Source organism: Octopus bimaculoides, chromosome 21 (genome assembly GCF_046866305.1).
Source record: "Octopus bimaculoides isolate indiv1 chromosome 21, ASM4686630v1, whole genome shotgun sequence".
Classification (NCBI taxonomy): Eukaryota; Metazoa; Mollusca; class Cephalopoda; order Octopoda; family Octopodidae; genus Octopus; species Octopus bimaculoides.
Window position 1 is genome coordinate 36,072,466 of NC_142948.1, and position 25,263 is coordinate 36,097,728.

Genomic DNA, 25,263 nt, shown 5'->3' on the forward strand with positions numbered 1-25,263 from the left:
ATATGCGAAATTTATGCTTTTCAGCACTTTATTCTACATACATACATATATTCATACATACATACATACATGCATATTTGACTGTGTGGTTAAGAAATTTACTTCCCAATCTCATGGACTTGGGTTCAGTTCCACTGTGTGGCAGCTTGGGCAAGTGTCTTCTACTATAATCCTGAGATAATCAGTTCCTTCTGAGTGAATACCTTAGATGGAAACTGAAAGAAGCCCATCAAATGATATTGTAGGATAGGTGTGAGAGTCTAGATCAGACCAGTTTCAACATAAATTGAGTAGAATATTCAGGCCCCATATGATTGGTTTAAATGCTAAATGGTTAAACAGGAAGTTTGTATCACAGACCCCCAAGCATAATCTCAAGTGGGTTGGTCCCAAAAGGGTTAAAATACCTCTCTCAAGACTCCAATTTATTCATCCCTTTTCAATGCCCACAACTATTTTCATGAGAAACGCTGTTATTCCTGAGATCAGGAGTTAGTGAGTGATTTAGGTAGTTCACGTTACTCTGTAAGGACCATAGGGCTGTGACCATTTCATGTCAGTGGATGCAATCTTGAGCTCCCTTCTTGATTTCAGACCAAAATAGACCAACTGCTTTCATTTCATCATCCACAGCCTTTCCAGATATTCTTGGGTAATCCAACTTTCCTCTTTCCTTCAGGTTGCCAGTCTAACATGTCTTGCAGTGCTTCTTGGAGGTAGAATTCCTTTACAGAATTTCTCAGTAGATGGGAGTTTGGTTCATTCTATCCCACAGACTTGAGATTTTGTCCGGCCACCAGATCTTGGGGATGTAGTGCAGACATTTGTTGAGGAAAATCTGTAGCTTACTGTTTGTGACCGACTACTTGGAGTGACCTGGGATTAAATAACAACAGGTTTATGGCCTCTTGTCTACTGTCCTCGATGACTTCAGGACGTTTGCTCTATCCGTTCATCTTTACTCCATTGTCCTAGGCTAACTAAATCTCATAAAATTAATTAGATTTATTATTACAAGTTTTATTAGTAAGAAGATAGTTTTCCCAAATCACTTTTTTATTACCATATTCTCATACATTGCAGGGCTTTGTTCACAGAAATATGTAAACCACCCCACCATAACACATACATATACACTATGGGTGTGTTCTTTTTTTATTGTTCTATTCGGCAAATATATGGAAAGCTGGAGTCAATGTGTACGTCTGTCTCATGAATGACGAGACTTAGCTTCTCACTGTTATAGCACAAATGGAAAGAGATCATTTCATCTTTCCTCTTCTGGAGGCCAACAGGAAGAGCCTCTTTGAGAAAAAAGATTTTTTTTCCCAAGACATCATTGTGTGTGACTCAGGAATTACCATCAATGAACCAGAAATGGCAATGAACGATTGAGAGTCGTGGAGGTCAATTGTAATGTGAATCCCAACCGGTTGGGATTGGTTGTTCAATCACATGGGAGGAGGAGGAGGAGGAGGAGGAGGGTGTATGTTATTGTCAATACTTTGCATTTTATGTTTTATCTTTCACACGTTTCAGTCATTAGACTGTGGCCATACTGGGGCACCGCCTTGGAAGATTTAATTGAATGACTCAACCTTTGGATTTGTTTGTTTGTTTGTTTGTTTTTTTATTTTGTAAAGCCTCACACTTATTTAATTGGGCTCTTTTGCCACACTGCTGAGTTACGTGGACATAAATATACCAACACCAGTTGCCAGGTGGTGCTGGAACACACACACACACATGCACGCGCATGCGCAGAACAGGTTTCTTTCAGTTTCTGTCTACCATATGTGTGTGTGTGTGTGTGCATGCATGTGTGTGCTCTGGGATAAGGTGTTAATTTTTGTGTGAAAAGATTGGGCTTATTTCAGTTGTGGACACCACCATTTTTTATTTACTCAAGTAATCCACCAAAGAATCTCTCTCTCTCTCTCTCTCTCTCTCTCTCTCTCTCTCTCTCTCTCTCTACTAATATATACTTTTGTTATTTACACCACCTGTCCTCGTCTGTTGTTATTATTTGTATATTCTCCCATATATATATATATATATATATATATATCAATCTCTCTACCTCTTTCACACACTTTCTGATCACTGTCTCTCTTTCACTTTCTCTCTCCTTCCATCTCTCTGTCATCCCCACCATATATCTTTAACCTCTCTCTCTCTCTTTCTCTCTCTCTCCTGTCTATCTTTCTCTGTCTATATATGTGTCTTTCTTTCTACACGTTTTCTTTCTTCTCTCTCTCTCTCTCTCTCTCTCTCTCTGTCTTTTTCAATCATACACTTTTTTCTTACCTTGTTCTTCCATGTTCTTCCATGCTCTCTACACACATCTCTAGTCACCCCCTCTCCCTTCCTCTCTTTCCTTCCCTCTCTCCCTCCCACTATCTTTCCCTCTCTCTCCCTCTCTCTCCCTCTCTCTCTCACTCTCTATTTTTCCTTTCTGTTTTCCTCTCCCCTCCTCTCTATCTCTCCATCTCTCCCTGTCTCCCCTCTCCTTTCTCCCCCTCTCTCTTTCTCTCACCTCTCGTTTTCCTCTCACTTTCCGTCTCTCCTCTCTCCCACCTCCTCCCACCTCCCTCTCTCCCCTGTCTTCATCACCCTCCCCCTCCCCACCCCTTTCTCTCTCTCTCTCTGTCATAAGTATAGCCAAAAGGAGTCCATTGTTTCTCTCAACACAATACTTAAAGATGCAAATTCCACTCTCGCAGTCCTTCAGCAGCCAAGATCTGAGAAGAAGTCATTAACCTCAGACACTTAACCACTCTACATCCTCTCAATTTGTTGCCGTTGGCCTCTTATTCCACAACAAACTTATGCAGAGACAACACAGCAAATATGCTGCGGATTATATGTCTGTGCATGTGTTTGAACAGCTGCACTCTTGTATATCAATATGTAGGCGCACGTGCAGTTGAATGGGTATGGAGCTTGCTTCCCAACCATATGGCTTTATGTTCAGTCCCACTGTGAGGCACCTTGGCCAAGTATCTTCTATAATAGCCTCAGGTTGACCAGTACCTTTTGAGTGGATTTGACAGACAGAAACTGCATTGAAGTATGTTGTGTGTGTGTGTGTGTGTGTGTGTCTTTGTGCTTATGTATGCCTTCCCCTACAAACCAGCATTTGTTTGTGTCCCCATAACTCAGCAGTTCAGCAAACAAGACCGATAGAATAAATACCAGACTTTAAAAAACTTTTTTAAAATACTGGGGTCGATTTACTTGACTAAAGTCCTTCATGATGGTACCCCAGCATGGCCACAGTTCAGTGGCTGAAACAGGTATAAGATAAGAAAAAGTTATCAAATTCCATTTGTTATTGGACAATGGTGGTTTATATAATGGAATATATTTGACTATGTTAGGACTATGTTAGATTATAGACTGGATTATATACTAGACTATGTTGGATTATATCACGGATTATCTAAGCTTATACCTAGATTATGTTATTATAGGCACAGGCACATGGCTTAGTAGTTCAGGTATTTAGTTTACGATCATAGTCATCAGTTTGATACCCAGCAGTGCAGTGTGTCCTTGAGCAAGAATTACATTAAGGGTATGCATGTCTGTGGAGTACTCAGCCACTTGCATATTAATTTCATGAGCAGGCTGTTCCATTAATTGGATCAACTGGAACACTCGTCATCGTAACTGATGGACTGCAAATTATAGTGATAGGCATAAGTTTGGCCGTGGTGGTTAAAAGGCTTGCTTTGCAACCATGTGGTTGCAGGTTCATTCCTTCTGCATGGCATCTTGGTTGAGTGAGTATCTTCTTCTGCAACCTGTTGCCTTGGGTCAACTAATGCCTTGTGAGTGGTATTAGTATCCAGAAACTGTGAGTGTGTGTGGGGAGCAGTGCAAATATATCAACATCAACATCAAAATCAAATCAAATGGAAATTGTAGTTGTGACTCCCGTGTTGGTAGCACATAAAAAGCACCATCTGAACGTGGCCGATGCCAGTGCCGCTTTGACTGGCTTCCGTGTCGGTGGCACGTAAAAAGCACAATCTCATCGTGGTTGATGCCAGCTCCCCTGGCCCCTGTGCCGGTGGCATGTAAAAAAGCATCCACTACACTCTTGGAGTGGTTGGCGTTAGGAAGGGCATCCAGCTGTAGGAACTCTGCCAGATCAGACTGGAGCCTGGTGCAGCCTTCTGGCTTCCCAGACCCCGGTCAAACTGTCCAACCCATGCCAGCATGGAAAGCGGACGTTAAATGATGATGATGATGATGATTATATATATATATATATATATATATATATATACACACACACACGCGGGTGTGTTTATTTATTGGAAAAAATGTTCTGCTTGAAGTGGATCAATTAGCTGTTCCAGCTTGCTGCCAGTTTATCTAAGATGTGATTCTAAAGTACATCAAGTTAGCATTTAACATATTCTAAACAATGGAATCACTGAAGCTAAACAGCCGTTCTCCTAACACAAACGCTTAACACATTTCTTTGTGTGTGTTTATAATAAGTACTGAACATACACTTTCAAGTCATATTTAGAGTTCTCTCACACTCTATCTCGCTCTGTACCAAGTTCTCTCCCCAACTCTCATATATTTATATAGTGTCTGTTGCTCTCTTTCCCTGTGTGAAGAGCAAAACATCCGAATTTTTTGCTTTCTCTACATACCACTTTATGTAACATATATGCATGCTGCACGATATGTAAACATTCCAACACAGAAGCACACACACACACACACACACACACACACACCTATATTTAAAGAAAAACACTCGCCTCTCTTTCTCTCTCTCTTCATACACATATGCATGCGTGTGTTTGTGATTGTATGAACATATGTATGTATTTATGTGTGTATGTGTATACGTTTGTATGCATATATAAGATGTGTATATATACATATATATACATCATGTGTATATATATATCTGTCTGTGTGTGTGTATATGTTTATACATATGTATATACATATGTGTGTGTGTATATAAATATACATGCACACATATCTATCTACTCTCTATTTCTCTCTCTCTCTCTTTATATATATATGCATGTATGTATATACACAGACACACACACACACATCCGTATGATAATATTTGTAAACACTCTGGAGAAAGCCATTTAAATGCTAATGTTTCAAAAGATATTGCTAAATTATTCTTTTATCATTGAAGACAAACTTTCATTCCAGAAAAATGTCTCTTGTTTATTTAGACATCTTCTTTTCCTTTTCTCTCTCCAATGACTGCAACGATGCTGTTGGTGGATGGTGGAATTTCTTTATCTTTCACATAATTTTCACTGAAATAATGAATGGTTATTCTAAATTTCAAAGTAAAACTTTGGAAACTAAAACATCTATTGATTGTTTTTTTAAAATTGTGAAAATTCTAATCTTGTGTTGTTTTTGTTGTTGTTTTTTCTTGATTTCTCAAATGGAATTGGTAAATGTGTCTGGCACCTGCTGCTTTTGAAAGATCACTATGCCTAAGCGCAGGAGTGGCTGTGTGGTAAGTAGCTTGCTTACCAATCACACGGTCATGGGTTCAGTCCCACTGCGTGGCACCTTGGGCAAGTGTCTTCTACTATAGCCTCGGGCCGACAAAAGCCTTGTGAGTGGATTTGGTAGACGGAAACTGAAAGAAGCCCGTCATGTGTGCATATGTGTGTGTGTGGTATTATCATTGGCATAATGACCCTCCCAAGACAACGATAAAAGATATATATATGACTGGCTTCTTTCAGTTTTCCTCTACGAAGTACACTCATAAGGCTTTGGTCTGCTCAGGTGTATACTAAAAAAATACTTGGCCAAGGTGTCACACAATGGGATTGAACCTGAAACCACATATTTGAGAAGTAAGCTTTTTAACCATACTGTTACACCTGTGCCAACTAATGTAAATGGTATGGTTTGTTGAATTTCTTTGTTTCTTTTTTGCTTCATGGGTCGCCATGTATTTTGATTAGGAGGAGTAGGGGTGTGTGGTGTGGAGTGGTTATGTTGGTATGTCTAGATATGTGTGTGTGTGTGTGGATGTATATATCTGTACAGTTGTGTTTGTGTGTGTGGGGGAGGCAGTGATGCATGTATGTAGACGTGTGTGTGTGTGTGTGTAGCAGTGTGTTTGACTATATAGGTGTTTGTATGTGGTTGTGTATAGCTCTGTGTGCGTGTGGTTGTATAGCTGCATATTTGTGTAACTTTGTATGTGTGTGTGTGTGTGGTTGTGTAAGTATGTGTGTGGTTGTTTAGGAGCATGTATGTGTAACTGTGTGTGTATGTGTATGTCTCTTAGTACATATAGCTGTATTCATGTTTAGTTATCTGTGTGTGCGGGGGTTTCATTGTGTATAGCTGTATGTGTGTGTCGTCGTGCATGTGTAGTTATATCTGTCTGTCTGTCTATGTATGTATGTATGTGTGTGTATGTATGTGTGTGTATGTATGTGCACAGTTATATACAGTTGTGATTGTATGTATGCGTAGTTCTGTATATGAGTTGTTTAAGCATATCTATGTGCATGTGTGGTTGTGTATAGCTGTGTGTGTGTATGTTGTATGTATTTGTAACTTTATGTGTATGCCTGTGTAACTTTGTTTGTGTGGAATTCTGTGTCCATGTGTGTAATAGTTTGCTATTCTGTGTATGTGTAGATGTTTGTAGTATGTATATATTTAGTTGCATACATACCTGTGTTTGTAACTTTGTGTAATTATGTATATGTGTGTATATATGTAATATATATATATATATATATATACATATACACACACATACACACTCATATATAGATGTGTGTGTACGTGCGCATTGGGTTGGTCACACCCTTTCCCTCTCTCAGAATCTATAGATCCTGTATGATATATATCTGGATTAACGGGGGAGGTGGGAAGGAGGAGACCAAAACAAAAAAAAAACAAAACCTAAAAATAAAACGTTGTTTACCATAAACAAATTATATTATATCGATAGAAAAGAGAAATATTATTTTGGTTTTGTTGGCAAATATTCTAAATATGAATTGACCGGCACCCCCGCCCTCTTCCTCTCCCACTCTAACCCATCCTCATTTCCCAACCCATCCCACGCAGTCTCACACACATACACAATACACACACATGCACATATATACTTTGTGCTCATACACAGGCAAATATATACACTACTACCATACGGACACACGCTTCAGAAGACTTGTTTACAAATCACAAAGTAGAACTGTCTCCTGTTGTTTGTATGTGTGTATGTATGTTTTTGTGTAGGTGTGTGTGTGTATGTGTACATGCACGTAGATAGATTGAGAGACAGACAGCCTAACATGTAAACAGACAGATAGATTGATAGACAGACAGATGGACATACCAACAGTTAGATACATACAAAGAAAGATATGTAGGTAGATAGATAGATAATGGATAGATAGAGAGAGATACATACATATGCAACTATATGCATGAGAATACATACGTAAAACATACACATCAGCACAAACATACATACATACATACATACATACACACACACATACATACATACAAAAATAGCCTGTTGTTGATGTTGAAATTCCAATGAAGGAGCAGCCTTGGATCTAGGTTAGAAACCGGTTCTTTCTCTATTGGCAAGAAATCTTGAAATAAACTGAATAATGACATACATATATATGCACATATGTACATACATGGATACATGCATACATGGATAGACAGACAGATATACATTCATAGATAGACGGATTGATTGATAGATAGATAGATAGGTTTCTTTATTAGCCACACAGGGCTCAACACAGAGGGGACAAAATACAAATGTAGAGTTTTTCTTTTCGAGGGGGTCGAAAACAAAGCAGAAAAAAAAAACAAAAGTGGGGACAACGATGAAAAAAAAACATCGCAAAACGTTTGGGGTATTTACAAAAAATACGAAATAATACAAAAAATTCCCAATAAATGGGGAGGTTATCCGTGGAAAGAAAAACCTACGAAAAGACCACGGTAACCTCGGTCTTTAGCGTCACACTTTGTTAAATAAAATTTCTTTTATTTAAGCAAGAAACGTGAGTAACTCTCTGTTTACAAAATTTTAAAACGTTTTATAGAATCATGGTCAAGGTGGCTTCGTCATTTATACGTGCCATTCTTGCTACATGTATCCATCTTTTTGCGAAACATTTGCTAGACAACACTTGCCTCTCTACTCTCACCTTCCTTTTCAAGTGATACTTGAAAAAGTTGATGAGAGATTGACCAGAGAGGAAAGTATTTGTCTCTAATCCTTTCAGACGCGTCCACCAGATGCATTCTTTGGCCATAGCCACAAGTACGATAAATACAGCTCTTCCTTCCCGTTTAAAGGAAGGAGGCGTGACGATATTGACGATAGACTCTGTTGATAAACCGACTCGTCCCACACGCGACAGCAGTCGTTCGACATAAGCCCACAGCTCCGAAATGGTTGGACACTGCACGAGTGCGTGCAGAACGGTTTCATCGCTCTGACCGCATCTCGGGCAGGTCGGCCCCGCATTTCGCGTTCATAATTATCATCACCATCAGCATTTTACAAATGCTTGCAAATGGGTCAGACAGATTGTTACAGTCAAAGTCAGCTCTTATTTAGAATTACAACCCTCTTCTATTTCTATAGCCTTGGATTGATTTTTTTTCCTACATTGTGAATGAAATTGGGTAGATGGAAACTGCATAGAAGCCCATCACATGGATTACGTTTGTAATTCAAAGATATAGCATTGTTACACGCCATTCTGCTAGCTCTTTCTGAGAATCACATTAACCATTTAAACTGCAAAATTAAATTTCTCGGTTATTCCAGTAATGGTGTTAAAAATAATATCTACCAAAAAATAGAATTGGTATTTTCTGCAAATCATGTTACCTCAATAAATTTCTGTTTGTTCATATCAGCACAGATTCAAACAAGGAGTTCTTTGAGACTGGGTTTTCATGGCTAGATACCCCTCCTAACTCAAACCATGCACACACTGTTAGTTTGTTCAACTCTTTAAACTGCAAAATTAAATTTCATGGTTATTCTAGTAAGGATTTTAAATATCTACCAAAAAATAGAATTGGTATTTTCTGCAAGTCATGCTGCCTCAGTAAACTTGTCATATCTCTACAGAAAATCATTTCAAACATGAAATTCCTCAACAAAAGATATATAAAAGGTACATAAAACTGCATTCTGCAGTTATGGGTAATGAAATTTAGAGATTTCTGATTTCTGCAGTGAAAAGGTTAAGGGTGTATGCGTCTGTGGAAAATACTTCCACCATTTATATACTAATTCAATGTGTAGGTAATCCAATTGATCAAACAACTGAACCTTCACAGCCCTCCCAGCGTCAAGCTAATACACCTGCTTGTTGTTCATACACCTGTCTTCATCTTTTGTTTTCCTATAAATTTCAACTATATATATATATAATCTGTTCCCTAAATTTGGATTTTTATTCACACACACACACACAGATCCCAGCTGCTAACCATAAGCTATAAAACAATTTTTTCAGTTTATTGAACTTCGGTATGGGAAAATTTTACAACCTGTTACATCAGTAAACCATTATGGTTCCTGTTTACACTTTCTACAGACTGCCTGAAGTTTACTAACTTCCTACACCTTGATCCTTGGATCTTACCTTCACACACATACATATATATAATGTGTGTGTGTGTGTGTATATATATATATATATATATATTTCTATATGTGACAGTGGATTTTCATCGATGAGTTCATGTACCTTGGTTCTTTTCCCTAAAACTATATATTTATATTTATACTGTAAAACTTAATTTAATTTTAATTTTTAATAAATTGAATTTAATTGAGTTTTTACCTGTAAATTTGGATTTTTATCCCTAATAATATTATTATTTATATATATGTATATATATAATCAAATGAAAAGAACCCAAATCAGGGGGATTTATGACACCCTAGAGTATACCAACAATGTACAATTCAATGACCCCTCAGGCCAGTGTCTTTTACTTGGGACAATCAGACTTGGGACCATCAGAGCATTGTGAGTGTATTTGGTAAAGAAAAACTGAAAAAAGCACATCATTTCTGTGCATCACGTGATGTTTGTAAATTTTCTACCTGACACCAGCACGGGTGTTTTTATGTGACACCAGCACAGGTACTTTTTATGTGACACCAACACAAGTGCTTTGTGCATAGCACCAGCACCTGTGTGCCTGAAAGACAAGGACCCCTCAGCTATCAGTGGGAGTTGGGGGCACAGCATAAAAGACATATCTGTATATATGTATGGCCCCAATTTTACTGATCTCAACATGTCTTCTCAAGCACTAAGGTATAACCAACTGAAGTGGACATTGAATCATGCATCAGAATCTAAATGAAACACTCAGCAATTTCCCAGTGCACCCACTGTTTACAACTCTGATCTTCCCACCTCACCCCACTGTTGTACCTGTTTATGGTTAGCTAGACCAAGCTGTTCCACAAAGAACTAGTTGACAGGATACGAATCAGTGACAGGATACAGACCGCCTCTACTTTTTGCCCGATGTTCCGCTCCGCCTCCTGACCAACTTAAAAGGTGGAGTCCACTTTTGAAATGTTCCTCGAGAACTTTTCTTAAATTGGCACCAACAGGATCATCATTGAAATATAGAACTCTGCTAATATCGTATATAAACGACGGCGCCAAAATACCACCACCTTTCTGATGACAACTTAACTCCTATTATTGCTTAATCATGTCTTCTTCTCTGTCTTCTTGTTTTTGTCGTTTATTCTTGTCTTATTTTTTTAATATGTTGTTCTTCCGTCTTCTTTTCAAATGAACTTAGCAATAATAATTGCTAAAATTTTCTCAAATTTCCTCCAAATTACAGAGGAAATTAAAGGTTGGCATGAATTATTTAACTTTATTATTATTATCATTATTATTATTATTATTATTATGTAAGAAACTGTTATTATGTAAGAAATTATCGTCATTATTATTATTTAGACAGCAAACTGGCAGAATCTGGACAAAATGCTTTGCAGTATTTCTTCCATCTTTACGTTCTAAGTTCAAATTCCACTGAGGTAGACTTTGCCTATCATCCTCTCGGGGTCAATGAAAATAAGTACCTGTTGAGCACCGGGGGCAATATAATTGACTATTCCTCATCTCCCCACCTGCCAAAATTTCAAGCCTTGTGTCTATAGTATATTATTATTATTATTATTATTATTATTATTATTATTATTATGGCGGTGAGCTGGCAGAATTGTTAGTACACTAAACGAAATGCTTAGCGATATTTTGCCTGTTACTATATTCTGAGTTCAAATTCTGCTAAGTTCGGCTTTAGCTTTTCATCCTTTCGGGGTCGATAAATTAGATACCAGTCAAATACTGGGGGTTGATGTGATTGATTGATATGATCACTGATTCTAACTGTTATCATAACTGGCAGAATTGTTAGCATGCCAGACAAAATATTTAGCAGCATTTTGTTTGTCTTAACGTTCTGAGTTCAAATTTTGCCCAGGTTGACTTTGGCTTTCATCCTATCAGAGTGAATGAATTCGGTACCAGTTTAGCCCTGGGATTGGTTCTAATCGACCTCTCCACCCCTCAAAATTGCTGATCTTGTACCAAAATAAGAAAGGATTATTACAGCAAGCAATATCTGGAAGGAATTGTGTTGCTATGCACCAGTGTACTTACGTACATAACAACATTTGCATTTCGTTTTGTGTGTGTGATCCATAGCTGGTCTGACTTATGTTACATTGAATAAAGCTGGAACATGTACATGTTTAATGTACAAATAACTTGATAAAACATCAACAGTTTTACTCCTATTATTGCTCTATTTTAAGCAATTATTTACTTTTTATCTTCAGTTTTCTCTTGAGATATTTCAGAATGGAGGACAACGTCCAGTCAATCAATCTAGCAAACAAACTGGGTAAAAACAGAGGCATGTAATTTTTTTTTTTTTTTGTGGTGGTGGCGGTGGTGGTGGTGGTGCTGCTGCTGATACAGGTAGGGTTAATGGTGGTTCTTGTAGTGATGGTCATATGCTTAGAGGCAAGAGAGGGGGGATTCTGCGGCCCCTGGCGATAGTGGTTGTGGTGGTGGTATGGTGGGAATGCTGATGGCACTGGTTGTCCATCGTAATAATAGAGTAGGGCACAGGGTAATAACCAGGCATATCTTTTTATCTTGTTTCAGTCATTAGACTGCGGCCATGCTGGAGCATCACCTTAAAGAATTTTAGTCAAAAGAATCGACTCTAGTACTTATTCTTTTTAAGTCTGGTACTCATTCCATCGGTCGCTTTTGCCAAACTACTAAGTTACATGGATGTAAACACACCAGCACCTGTTGTCAAGCGGTGGTAGGATACAAACACACACACAAATACACACAACAGGCTTCTTTCAGTTTCCGTCTCCCTAATCCACTCACAAGGCAATCGTTGGCTCGAGGCTAAAGTAGAAGACTATTGTCCAAGGTGCCACACAGCAGGATTGAACCTGAAACCATTTGGATGGGAAGTAAACTACTTACCACACAGCCATACCTGCATCTAGCCATGCCTATGTCTATCACCAATAAATATATAATAGGAACCAGTCTGTGATGCTAAGATGTGATTTGAGGGAGATTTGACTGTTATTTCTCAAACATAGTCGTTGTCAGTTACGCATTCACTGAAAAGTTAGAGATAAAATGCAAGTGCCCAAAATTTGTATGTATATATATATATATATATATATATACATACATACATACATACATACACACACAACAAAAACACATATTCAAAATAAAAGAATACTGATGCATGTATGCATGTCTGTATGCATGTATGTAAATATAGTTGGCATGTGCAGGAATATATATGCATGTGTGTGTGTTTTGAATGTAGGACATGAAGGAATTTTCTTTTCAATTTTTTTTTTCCACGCCACCGCCACCGCCACCGCCAACACCACCACCAAATAACGAAATATCACAAATTGTGCAGTTGATGAAGGTAGAGTATTGGTGTGTGGTGTGGGCAGTTAATGAAGCTATTCTGTTGAACATTGGTACAATAAATAAAAACGACGACGATGACGACAACAGCTCCACCAAAGAGACCAAAACAATAGTTCTTCAGAAAACAAACATCACAACCACCACCACAACAACAACAACAACAACAACAACCACATTTCTTATTGACTCGTATTTAATTCCCTTCTTTATAGAATTCTTTTGTTGGCCAGATATTTTGGCACTGCTGACATTTTGTTAATGAACTGCATCAACTGTTACCTAGATCAGATCAGCTCATGTGTGTGTGTGTGTGTGTGTGTGTGTGTGTGTGTGTGTGTGTGTGTGTGTGTGTGTGTGTGAATACATATAGATACAAGCATACATACATGATATATGTATGTGTGTGTGTATGTATATATGATATGGATGTAGGTATGTATTGATGTATAATCTTTTTTACTAGGAACAGAGCCAAATACTACAGGTCAATGTCTCAGCCCCTATATAGTGACTATAGTTATTATGACAGTATATTACTGGTATTACGATACCAAAAAAACGATCAGCTCTTAGGATACTATATATATATATATATATATATATAGATTAGTGATGTGAGGCTCCAATCTGATCTGGCAAAGTTTCTACAGCTGGATGCCCTTTCTAATGCCAACCACTCCAAGAGTGTAGTTGGTGCTTTTATGTGCCACCGGCACGAGGGCCAATCAGGCAGTACTGGCATCAACCATGCTCAAATGGTGCTTTTTACGTGTCACCTGCACAGGAGCCAATCGTACATTATCTTGTAGCTTTGAAATTTTGATGATGTGATTGTTTATTTTTAGAATGACATTGTAGGGTATGTGTGAGAGGTTTAATCTGACCAGTTTGAACATAAAGCAGATAGAATATTTGGGCCTGGTATTGGCTGGTTTAAATGCTAGAAGTTTAAATCAGAATGAAACAAAATGAATGTGATCTTGATCTGTTTAAATTCAGTCTAATGTTGGCAGCTTCCTTCATTCTTATCAGTTATTTTATTACCATCTCATTTTATTTCTTTTTATTAGCTCCTTTATTGTCATTTGTCGTGTTGATGCCACGTAGAAAGCATCGAGTCCACACTGTAAAGTGGTTGGTGTTTGGAAGGGCATCCAGCTGTAAAAACCATGCCAAAACTGCCCTTGCCTGTGCTTGTGCCACATAAAAAGCACTCTAGCCACTCTGCTGTATAGTTGCTTTTAAAAACCCTGCCAAAAGAGAAGCTTTGTGCAGGCTCACTGCCTGGCCAGCTCTTGACAAACCGTTCAACCCATGCCAGCATGGAAGGCAGACATTAAACGATGATGATGATAGATCTATCTAGGACTGTATGTCTTTTTTTTCTTTTTCTTTTATAGAAGGATGGGGTGTGATTTGGATACCTATTTTCTCACAGGACTGAGCAATCAGCCATATAGAAACTACCTTCCTGGTTCAGATTGCAATTTTGTGTGTGTGTGTGTGTGTGTGTGTGTGTGTGTGTGTGTGTGTGTGTGTGTGTGTGTGTGAGTGTGTGCATGTGAAAGAAAGAGAAAGAGGATGTGTTGGTGTTGTTGAGTGATACTAGGATGTCCTGTCCCTCGATCTGTGATATCTTTGAGGATTCTGTTTGGTGGACGAACATTAGATATTTCCTGTTATTATACGTCACCGTAGCCCAGTTCACTTCAACAATCAACCAGTCAAACATTTCAGCTTTGGTACAATGAACCCTTTGTGCATGACTGCGGTGCCTTCTACATCTTCCTGAAGGTCTTAGATCCTGGCTGCTGTCACCCACGTTCATATATGCAGAAACATCTGTGTGTGTGTGTGTGTGTGTGTGTGTATGTGCACACGCATTCATATACACGAATATGCACACTACACACACACACATTGATGTGCACACACATTTATTTTATATACATCATATCAGTGTCTGTTAGCATGTAAGATCGTGGCTGCTGCTGCTGTTACTACTGTTACTACTACTACTACTACTACTACTACTACTACTACTACTACTACTACTACTACTACGATAAATACTAGCAATACTACCACTACCACCTGACTATTTACTATTTGATATAATCGTTAATTATAACTTGAGGCTGACTAAAGTCTTGTGAATGGATTTGGTTGATGGAAACTAAATAGAAGCCTGCTGTATATGTATGTATATATATATTTGTGTTCTCCTTGCCTTGACTTTGCATGGTAGTGGTGAATGGGTGTCATTCATTTCCAGTATTCTATGTAAACATTTCTGGCTGTGGGGAAATATGACCTTGTTTGGAAACGGGTGAGGGTTGGCCACAGGAAGGGCACCCAACCATAGACAATGTGTTTCAGTAAACCCCATCCAAGCACGGAAATGTGGACATTAAAATGATAATGATGATGATGATTTCAAATTTTGGTACAAGGCCAGCTATTTTGGCTGAGGGCATAAGTTGATTACATCAACCCCAGTACACAACTGGTACTTAATTTATCGACCCTGAAAGGATGAAAGGCAAAGTTAACCTCAACGGAATTTGAACTCAGAACATAAAGACAGGCGAAATACCGCTAAGTATTTCATTCAGCAGGCTAATGATTCTGTCAGCTTGCCACCATCAATGATGATGATGATGATGATAATAAACACTAAACTAGTTGTTCATCCTTTGATGCACCTGGACACATCATCAGTGATATTTCCAAGGGTTGTGAGGTATTTCAGGCCTTTCGGCAATCAGACAACCTCACCCTGTTGACCCAACAGGTTTGATCAAGTCCTGGTTTGTGTCCAGTTAGCTTTACTCTTTCAGGTCTTACACCTCTTGACCCACCACAGCCAAATTGAGACAGTCTTTACTACCTCAATAGCTAATTTGGTGGCCTTCTGCTTACTAGCCCCCTTTGTCATGTCCAGCATGTTGTAGGCTTTACGCTGGGGCTGACCTGCAAATCCCCTGCACTTTACTTGTCACTCATTGCTTCAACCATAACCTCACCAGCTCAGCACACATCATCTTCTTTCTCTCATTTACATCCCCATAATGATAAGGGTACACCAGGCACATGCATCACATCCACATGTGCATGACATGGTGACCTTATCTCAAGATTAATAGCACATGACCTTGCAGGTGGGGCCCAGTTAGAATTTCCTTCAGGTTGAGTAGCCCATCAGACTCAATAGGTCCCTAAATAAGGTCTGTTTAAGGATGATGAACGAAACACCCATGTTTCCAGAGGTGAATTATTCAAACCCCAAAGAATTCCTCTCAACACAAGGCTATGATACTCCCCAACTCCTGGAGTCTTACAAGTGTAGCAGGCTGGCTCCCTGCAGCTTGTGGTACCATGCTATTTGTTCTTTTTAACTATCTAATACTTTCCTGATTATTCTGGCCATGCCAAATAATCAATCCGTTTGTAACAGTTCCACTGGACACTCTATTCGGATTTCTGGTTAATTCCTCTGTTTTATAGAAATTAATTTTTTATTCAATTTATTTAAAGGCACCTTATCTTATAGAACGTCCAAAGTTTTATGTGGTACCCATTTTGGAAAACATTGGCACAGAACATTAACAAGTTAAGTAAATAAAATATGATAAGAGAAACAGGTAGACAGACAAATAGACAGATTAATGGATAGATAGGTAGACAGACAGATCAACTGAGAAACAGACAGATAATTAAGCTTGTGTTATTTAATACATAAAGCATTAAAAGTGAGCTAGAAATAATTGTGTGGTGAGACAGGCAGATAGACTAAGTTGTGCAGACATATCTTATACATATAGCATTAAAAACTACCTTGAAATAAATACGTGAGAAGAGAAATATGCCATATTAGTTATCATCATCACCATCATCATCAGTTTTTGTCCGAGGGGAGGGGTTGGCCCTGCGTGGGTTGCATGGCTTGACAGGAGCTGGTAAGATAGAGTGGTGCTCCACAACCAGTATTCCGTGGCACACTGGTGTGCCATGAGACCATGCTAGGTGTGCCACAGTGTAACCTGAATATAATTTTTTTTTTCTATACTTTTAGTTGTATTTTTAGTTCAGGTGTACCACCAAATTTTGAAAAAAATATAAATGTACCAAAAGTGGAAAAAGGTTGCGGAGCAGTGAGATAGAGGACTGTACCAGGCTCCAGTCATCTGTTTTGGCTTGGCTTCTATAGTTGGATGCCCTTCCAAATGCCAACCACTTTATAGAGTGTATTGAGTGCTTTTTTTATGTGCACTTTACGTGACGCGGGCATGGGTTTTGTTGGAATTCCTAGAGTCTTGCAGGTTTAGTGGGCTTGCTGCCTGCAGCCTACAGTACCATCCTATCCGTTTTCCATGCTGGCATGGGTTGGATAGTTTGACACTCAGCTGGTGAGCTTGAGTGTTGTACCAAGCACCAGTCATCTATTTTGGCTTGGTTTCTACAGCTAGCCACCCTTCTTAATACCAACTACTTTACAGCGTGTGCTGGGTGCTTTTTTACATGGTGCCAGCATAAGTGCTCTTTATGTCACACCAGCATGGGTGTCCTCCACATGGCACCAGCACAGATGCTTTTTACATATTCTTGTGTTTCTGGCAAATACAAGGGAGACAACTTCAGACAAATTTCAGTCTGTGACCTCATCAGCCAAGCTTTATCTTCACCATACTTGCTGGAATCACTATATAATAGGGTATATGCTGTTGCATTTTCTTCAGATTTCAAGTGTAACACACACACATGCTCTCAGTGATTTAATGAATTATCTTTCTGTACGGTAAGCACATTTTGGTTAACATTCTTTAACAAATAACTGATGAAAGTACCGTAAAATCTATGATGGATATGATATCCTTTTAGCTTTGATGGTTTATCACAAGGCTTTTACTGATACCATTTGATATTCCATGGTTTAATATGCTGCTATGTTGATATGAAAACATCAACAACAACAACCACACTATTGAACGTGTTATTCGATATCTTAGGAGATTCTTGGATCAGTCTGCGACTTCTTCATCTTTTGGCTTCATTTCCTGTGCAATTAGCTGCTTATTGTGGACATACACAACGCACTTGCATACACACAAAAACATGTACAACCATTCACACATACACATATAACATACACGCAAACAAATATCCAAAAGTGTGTACATATAGGCATATACACATACATGCAAGCATACATATATATATGTATATATATATATATATGTCTATACACATACACACACAAACATACAAACATGTGTATGTGTGTATATATATATATACATATATATATATATATATATATATATATACAGAGACACGTGCGTATATGGGTAGGGTGATAGGAATTCTTATAAGTTATATCCAATAGCCACTATTTTCATATCAGTAGATGATGTTGGCTTGACTTCACAAATAAAAAGTAAAAAGCAACAACATCAATAACAATAGATATAATAATAATAATAATGATAATCACCAAAATTCCGATTGTTTTACCGATTGTCATTGTTGTTTGCCACTGGAAAAATATACTGACAAGATGGCTATGACGCTATCACTGTGGATAACATCTTTCTTGTAGAAATAATTCCAAGAGGTCTTTTTAAACCACTTACCTACTTAGCTACGTCCATTATATCATTGGATCTTTAAAAAAAAAAAAGAGGAAACACTCACACTCAACACTTACACTCAACATTCACACTCAACACAAACAAGCTCAAACTACTCGTTATTACTTGTTATTTCTCCTACATGTAAGTTTTTTTTTTTTATATATTGTTGTGGCTTTTCTCTTATTGTTTTAATTTGCTTTTGTTGCTGATGTTTAGTTATTCCCCTCCTGGGTCAACTTTGAGCAGATCTTATCAAAAAAAAGAAAACTATCCCTGCTGCCATTTAGGATATTGATGTGTCCCTTTTATTCAATTCATCCCATACTTTTTTTAAAGGTATTTTTTGATGTTTTGGTGGTGGGGGGAGTTTCAAGCATATAGGATTTGATTTGGCTGCTATTTCTAGCAAACCGAACGGCCTCATAGACACTTTCTCATGTTATCTTTTGTTGTTGTTCAGCCTCAGGTCAATCCTGATCAAAGAAACCTATAATCAAAAGCGTTCCAGCCATGACTATCACATCTTTTTTCCCATGTACTAGGAACTGAGGACCACATTATCAAATGTGTCCCTTTAAGATGGCAGGGTGTGATTTGAGTGAGATTTGACTGCTATTTCTAGCAAGGTGACTGACCATGTAGAGGCTCTTACACTGGCTCAACCTTTTGTTGTTATTATTGAGGGTGGTGATGGTGGTTAGCATCAGGTCAGCCTTAATCAAACATATCTATGTTTAAAGGCATTTCAGCCATGACCATCCCATCCTTTTGGATGTGGAGGTGGTTATATCTAGAACTACATTATCTGATATTTACCCTTCCATTTTTTAGTTTTTATTAAAACTGAAGAATATAATTTGATGAAGATTCAGCTATTATTTCTATCAGATTAGGTGAGGTTGCTGTTGTTGTTATTTTTCAAGAGAGAAAGGAATGGGAGAGGATTTCAGCCATCCACTCCTGCCCTCTAAATCTCTCATTATTAACATTTCGTGTTGCTGTGTTACTCAACATGATACCAGATTTCTCAAGATTTATAGCTAGCTTCGTTTACGTAGAATTATTAGATCCACTTGCTGGAAGTCATTAAGATTTTGTTGCTTATGTATATTATATGATCTTACCACTGGTCATTGACCATGCCATTTCTGATGTTGCATAAGTATGTATGTACGTACAGCTAATCTCAGATTACCTGCTTGTTCTTGTTTGGTCAACAGGTCAGTAGGACAGCAAACCGTGTGAGTTTCATATTTTTTTCACTTGCGAAGTCAGTTCGATTTTGTTTGGGCTTCATTAATTTTAGAACCATTGTCAGAAATACATACGTTTAACCCCTTAGCATTCAGACTGTCAAATGTAACACATAGTCATTCACATTGATTTGAATTAGGGTAAAGACCCCCTTCGGTCATGAATGACCACGAGGTTTGTACCTAGAAAGTTACCCTCTGAGGCACAAGTCCGGGCAAGGTTGTTTTATGGAAGACCAGCAGTCGCCCATGCATACCAGCCTCCTCTCTCCATGCCACTGATGTTATCCAGTGGAAAGACAAAGGGGCTGATACAGTTTGGTACCAGTGACATCACAACTCGTTTCTACAGTTGATTGAACTGGAGCAACGTGAGATAAAGTGTCTTGCTCAAGAACACAACACACAGCCTGATCCTGGAATCAAACTCACTACCTCATACATCATCTGGTGGCTTTCAGATTTCAATGATGTGAATGTTTAAGTTTTGATTGATATTATAGGATAGGTGTGAGAGGCGAGATCTGGCCAGTTTAAACATAAAACGCATAAAGTATTTTGGGCTAGATATGGCTGGTTTAAATGCTAAAGAGTTAAACTGATCAACTGGAACCATCATTGTCACAACCAACAAAGAGCCACGATATATATATATATATATATATATATATATATATATATATATATATATATATATATATATATATATATATATACATACACACACACACACACACACACACACAAGCATACACACACATGAATATGTATGTATGCACGTACAAGGCATTGGTCAACAGAACAATGGTCAAAGAACTTTCTCAACCAAGGTGCAGTCCACACCCAATGGGATTGTATCCAGAACCACATTGGTTGCTTTGCAAACTTCTTAACTGCATAACCATTCCTGTACTCACTCCAACTAAATGTTTTAGTTCCATATAAGGTGTAATTTTTCTGGGTTTGTTCTAAAGTAACATTGTTGTATATAAACATCTCCCTGTCTGCTCTCTCTCAGGTCTGAGGGGGTTTGAATGCATGGGACCAACTGGGGAAAGATTTTGTTGGAACTGAAGGAGATCTCCTAATTATATAAAGTTAATTAATTCGAAGTGTCTGTGGGTTTTCTCAGCATCTTCTGTTTATAGAATTTTTTTGATAATGCTGTCATCACCACTACTATCATCATCATCACCACCACCACCAATATCACTACCACCACATTATCATCATCATCATTACCACTGTCATCACCACCACCACCACTTTTACCATCACCACCATCACCACCACCACTATCATCACCCGTCTTTGTGTTCTGAGTCCAAATGTTGCTGGGGTCGACTTTGCTTCTCCTCCTTTAGGGGTTGATATGGTAAGTACCAGTTGAACACTGGGGTCAATGTAATCGACTACCCCCCCCCCCCCCCCGAAATTGCTGGCCTTGTACTAAAATCTGAAACCGTTGTTGTTGTTGTTATTGTTATTTGTTGTTGTCTTATTATTATTATTATTATTATTATTATTATTATTATTATTATTATTATTATTGTTGTTGTTGTTGTTGTTATTGTTATTGTTATTGTTGTTATTTTAACATGTTGACCTTTATGTCTGTTATTTATGTTGAGAGAGAGGGAGAGAGATAGAAAGAGTGAGAGAATAAAACAACAAATATCTTTCAAGATCATTCAGATTTTCTTTCTTCCCTTATATTTCAAGAATTTCCTTCAGGATCTGAACCACCGTCCCCTAATTGTGCCGTCTTTTCTGAAGAAGAAACTCTGTACGTATCTCAGTTCCAAACTTGGCAATCTGCTTATTTTAGTGTAAGTAGTTACCATCCCAAAGACACCTCCTACCTCTAGTCGTATGGCTTCAACCTCCATTCATGCCCCACACCTTGTAAACCTTGTAAATTTCTCTCTTCAAGTTTAGATATTGCTCAGCCTTTTCCCTTCCCTTTTCCATCTCCTACTCACACCCGCTGTTATCCCCCACATGGTGATGCTACATTAATCATCCAGTACAGGCTTTCTTCCACATCCTCAATAACAATATCTGGTCTTCTTTCCTGTACCTCATGATCACATTCGATGTTGCAGTCTCCAAAACTAACCTCGCTTCACCTGATACTTCCCCTTGAGTCTGGCTGGTATTCTCACCATTTTCCTCTTCTGTCCAGCTTATGTGTCTTACTTAACTTACAGTCTACAACCCTGGCAATGTTATCCTGACCCCTCTGTTGTATTTCCTTTGTGCCGGTGTTCTGCATTCTCTTACACTGTCTGATTGTTTCTCTTTTCATTTCATAGAGTCTACAGTGTTGTCAATGTTATATTTGATGTAATTTCTTCTGAGAGATTCCTCTTGTGCTGCACGCATACACACACACACACAAACACACACACACACACACACACACACACACACACACACACACACACACACACACTCACTTATAACATCTTCAGTCTCAACTTTTACATCAACTTATCGATTCTACTTACCATGTTACTTATAAATTGACCATGCAATAATTCATCCACTTTATTATTATTATTATTATTATTATTATTATTATTATTATTATTATTATTATTATTATTATTATTGTTGTTGTTGCTCTTGTTGTTGTCTCCATCCTAAGTCATCTTGACCTGGTCTTGTTATCGGATTGAAAATGGTCACAGATGCGATAGTGAGGTTGACAGCACACAACTTTTCTTCACTTTGAATATGACTAGATGGTCCTCATCCCTCTGACAGATCAGCATCATCATGATGTGATTATATATATATATATATACATACATATATATATATTCTTTTATTATTCTTCATTTCTCCAACTCATATCATTTAATCGTACATTAGTTTCATATCAAATAATTAACTTTATGACAGATCAATACTACTATGCTATAAATATTCATACGTATGTGGTATTTAATATCCTGTTAATATTCTGATTGATAAGATATAAAAGAAAAAAGCAAAAGAAAAAACATACCAGTCAAGTACAAAGAGTTGATATAATCCAAATATATTCATCCCACAAGTTTGATATCTTGTTTATAAGTACTCAATCAATCACCACCACCATCATCATCATCATCATCATTTTGTGTCCAGGTTTTTCCATTCTTGCAAGGATTGGATGGGTCTTTTTCAAGTACAACATTTCATTACATGTTGCATTTCATTGCATGTCACATTCCATCATTATCTCCAGCATGAAGCTTAGCATTAGGGGTGATGTGGTTGCAGAAATTGTCTGACAGCCATGGCTGGGTTCTCCTACTTGTGTGGAATGGTGCAGAGTCCTATTGCCAGACATAGGGTCTTCCAGCAGCCACCCTCTTGACCCAGGGCAGCACTATCTCCTCCAAGCACCTGATGTTGATTTTTTATCACTCCCGGTACACGTCCTCAGATTGACACCCAAACACTCTGAAATGTTCATATTGAAGCTTCCAGCATGAATGCCAAGCAGTACAACATGTCATTTCCAGATTTCTGGCAGAGTGAATTGCATCATGGTGCTGTTTTTCTCACAGACGGTGCCCAACTGACCCTACTATAATGTGTAGTCGACAAAATCAAAAACAAACAATGCATATGCCTGAAATAAAAAATACCAAATGGTGACAATATACCCATTGCCCCCTATATATATATACACATATATATATGTGTGTGTGTGTGTGTGTGTGTGTATACGACAGGCTTCTTTCAGTTTCCATTTATCAAATCCACTCAAGGCTTTAGTCAGCCCAAGGCCAATGTAGAAGACACTTGCCCAAGGTGCTACTTAGTGGGACTGAACTCAAGACCATGTGGTTGGAAAGCAAGCTTCTTACCACACAGCCATGCCTGCGCATGAAAACCAAACTGAAGACAACAGGTTTGGCTTTTTCCCCAGCCTCTTCTCATCTGAGGATCAATTGCCAGAATTGGTGCATTGCTGTGCCAGCACCTGAAAACTCCAGCATCCAGTTCATCTTGCTGCTTCCCATCAGAGGGAGTAAATTATATTACAAAAAAAGAAACATGAATATTAAACGATTGCCCCATCACGATAAAAGTCTCTGAAAATTAATATAATTAATATCTGTTAATAATTAATGCTAACGTAATTGATATTATAGCTTGAATCTCTTTAGAAACGGTTCTGCTTTCCAAATGCCATTATTAGCATTGTTAAAACTATAACTGTTGTTGTTGTTTGTTGATCTTGAGCATCAACCACCACCACCACCACCACCACCACCACCACCACCACCACTCTCTTTTAAAGGGCTTTCATAACCAGTTTTTCTTAAACCAAACTGGTTCTTTCCATTCATAATCTTTCCATATATGGTTTGTACTACACATTGTTCTACTCTTCACTTTTTTTTTTAGCTAGTATTAGCCATCGTGGCCAAGACCAAGCTGGAGTACTGTCTATTGTGCACAAAAAGCAAAATGAGAGAGAGGTGGAGGGAAGGGAGATGAGGGGTGGTAGAAGTGTTACAGTATTTATTGATTTCCAAAGAGATGTTTCATAACTTTTATTGATTGATTGAGTTACAGAGAAGTAAAAATATTTCATTTTTTCTTCTTTTTTTTTTTTTGTTTTTGTTGAATGGCAATGCCCCAGCATGGCCACAACTCTTGAGCTGAAAATAGTAAAAGAATAAAATTATGTGTTTTATATTTGTTGTTGCTGTGGTTCACTATCACCCCCCCCCCCCTAGTATGGTCCAATGTGGCCATTGTTGTCCACTACCACACCCCTTCCTACTTCAGTAAAGTGAGACATTCTTGTTATTGTTTTCATTGTCCAGTATCAAATACACACACACACACCCCCATCACACACACACACACACACCTCAGTGAGGTCATCTGTTATCACTGTTGTTGTTGTCCAGTATCACCACCTCAGTATGACCACTCATTGTTTGCTTTTGTTGTTGTTGTTCGCCCACCCCAGTATGGTCAGTTTTTTGTCGTTGTCAAACTGTCCAACCCATACCAGCATGGGCAATGGACACAAAATGATGACGACAATGACAGTGTGGGAGTTTGGTCTCTTATATTTTTCTTGTGCGTAGATGTAATCGCCAAACTCCTTCCCTCGAAATTTCAGGCCTTTACACCTATAGCAGAAAAGAAAAGTAAAAAGGGATTTCTATAAAGTAAAAAGGATTTGTATGGCACAGACGTAGCTGAGTGGTAAGCAGTTTGCTTCCCAGCTACATGGTTCCAGGTTCAGTCCCACTGCATGGCATCTTGGGCAAGTGTCTTTTACTGTAGTTTTGGGCTGACCAAACC

The 25,263-nt window shown here is 38.2% G+C and overlaps 1 protein-coding gene across 10 annotated transcripts in view; it reads left to right on the plus strand.

The window, feature by feature from the left end:
- LOC106882890 (G protein-activated inward rectifier potassium channel 3) overlaps positions 1 to 25,263 on the plus strand; it is a 216,195-nt gene that overhangs the window by 134,820 nt on the left and 56,112 nt on the right. For 4 of the 10 annotated variants that reach the window (XM_089339114.1, XM_089339117.1, XM_052975319.2 and 1 more), the window contains one exon: positions 21,664 to 21,727. The exons of the other annotated variants lie outside the window; for them this stretch is intronic. The gene's annotated coding sequence lies outside the window, so the exon portion shown is untranslated. The remainder of the gene's footprint in view (positions 1 to 21,663; positions 21,728 to 25,263) is intronic. 10 annotated transcript variants of the gene reach the window in all.